The sequence below is a fragment of the Procambarus clarkii genome, chromosome 9, assembly GCF_040958095.1.
Source record: "Procambarus clarkii isolate CNS0578487 chromosome 9, FALCON_Pclarkii_2.0, whole genome shotgun sequence".
NCBI classification, from domain to species: domain Eukaryota; kingdom Metazoa; phylum Arthropoda; class Malacostraca; order Decapoda; family Cambaridae; genus Procambarus; species Procambarus clarkii.
This window is the reverse complement of record NC_091158.1, coordinates 12,734,868-12,737,367: the sequence shown is the minus strand read 5'-3', so window position 1 is coordinate 12,737,367 and position 2,500 is coordinate 12,734,868.

The following is a 2,500-nucleotide window of genomic DNA, read 5'->3' as shown; positions in this document are numbered from 1 at the left end:
CTAATCCATTAAATCCATTAAATCAGAAAACATATACGATAAAACTATAACTAAATAGAAGAGACTTAGCACATTACCATATAGGCTCGTATTCCCCAGCCTCGCCCGACATAAACAAAGGAGCGGGAAGGTGGGTAACGACCCTCAGATGTATCACCCACTGGCTTAGTAAATGAGATCGTATCGACCATTAGGAAAACACGGAGCCACAGACTCTTCCAATACACACTGACCTGATGTTTATACCTCGACGGTAACCAGCAGGTAACTGATCAACACATTTATATCTTATATCATGTGTGTATATCACGAAAATAAACACGTGATTAAAAATGTGACAATGTCAGACCACGGAGGAAAAATGAAACAGGAATTTCCTTAAGTACTTTCGTATATTAATACATCTTCAGAAGGATTGATTTTACAGATCGAGTAAATGATCTTATATCATTTATATCTTTATATCTTAATTTATATCTTAATATGTTGTAGTGGCCAGCAGAGTGTCTGGAGAGAGGTTAGGTTATGGGGCATTGTTACCAGGGGAAACGCTAAGACGGTATGACTATATATCATATGGAAGGGATCCGAGGCCAGGATAGGGGCTCGGTTAGGAGGATGAAGTGAAGGAACGGTGTCCAAACACTTTGGACCATAGGTACTAGGGATGGGGAGGGGGGTGAAGGGAGAGGGGGAATTATTAATGTTAGGAGGAGATGAGTAATGAGTACAAGATGAGAAAAGAAGAGGAAAAAGTGAGAAACAAGTGAGGTAAGGAAGAGGTAGGGGTAAAGAGTAGAGGAGAGAAAGGGTAGAGGAGGGAAATGGAGAAGAGATAATAGAGAAGAGGTGAAAAGAAACGAGGAGGGAGAAGTGGGATGTAGGAAGAAAGAGAATATTGAGAAAGATGAGGAAAGATAAAGAAGGACAGGAGGAGGGGGGGGGGGGGGCTGATACCGTCGGAACATGTTAGGTAGATGAACACCCGCATGGGAATGAGAAGGGCTGGCCGGCCCACCAGACCTCCTCGGTATTATCGCTATCTTACCTTCACTAAAGGCAGGACGGGAGGAAGAAGGACCTCAAATCCCTCTGAAAATTAGTAGGGTCCGAGCAGCTGGATGCGTCCATGACAGTGGTAGAGGATGGTCACAAGACGATCAGAATATAAATGTTGCGTGGGCCGCACCAGATTGGCTAATCGCAGTCATACGGAACAGCGCTGAGAGGCGCAAAATGGAATGACAGAGTGTGTCATAACCAGCTGAGAGTGATAGAATGGTAGGCAGAGAGTGTCGGGACCAGCTGAGAGGGAGATGGTAGAGTAAGAGTCGGGACCAGATGAGAGAGAGAGATGGTAGGTAAGAGTCGGGACCAGATGAGAGAGAGAGATGGTAGGTAAGAGTCGGGACCAGCTGAGAGAGAGGAGGTAGTCACTGTGTGAGAGTCCGGGCCAACTGAGAGTGGTAATGGTAGCCACTATGAGGGTCCGGACCAGTCCTCTAATGCAGCTGCTACTCGGGCCTCTGATGCCTTGCTGTGAGTTGTGGAATTCAGACATTTTTTTTCCTGTTTTTGTTTTCACGTGATGTTGTGGGTGTTCACTTTCGCCATAATAAAACTCATACGAAGCAAAAGCGTTCACTGTTCAGTAAAAATAGCAACACGTGCTTCGAAAGTAACTCAGCAATTATCACGTGAAGGCAGCAACCCGGGAAGACTATGGAGCACCGCCAAGTGTCATGAAAGGAAGCGTAAGATATACCCAGTGAAAAACAGGGGAACTATAAGGACAAGTGAAGGACACGTTATAACCACGAGAGCTCCACGAGGCCCGGGTTGCTCCCCTTGTGCACCATCATGGTTGAGTCGGTTAGGACAGGTGTCTGGGCTTCACCAGAACGCAGGTTTGGGTCACTCCATAGAGGGACAAATATTCACCCCCTTTCGATACACACAAATCAGGGTTCAAGTGCTGAAGCTCGACCCGCCGTGGATACAACTAGGGGGGACCACACCTAGGCTAGTACCGCCCCCTCTCGCTAACACGAGGAGTAGATTGATGAATTCCTAATACACTTTGTTAAAAGTGCATGTAAAGGGGAAGGGAGAGGACGTCAGAGCAGCTGCAGCAGCAGCAAGAATATTATTCTGATGCCTCAGTGGAGGTCCAGGGAGAGAAGCGGAGTCCAGGGAGAGAGAGAGAGAGGCGGACTTCCCCTCTAGCCTCGGGTGACTTCATCATTTATGGTCTAATGAAAAGGAGGTAGAGAGAAAGGTGTAGGGAAGGGAAGGCAGTAGAGAAGGAGAGAGAGAGAGGAATATGGTAGATGAGGCGAGAGAGGTGTAGGGGAGAGTATGAGGTAGAGAAGGAGAGAGATATAAGGGGGAGGGAATATGGTAGAGGAGGAGAGTAAGAGGGTGTAATTTCTCTTATGAATGTGAATATATATGAGTAAATTGGTACATATGTGACTGTTTCTGCGACTATGAGAGTAAC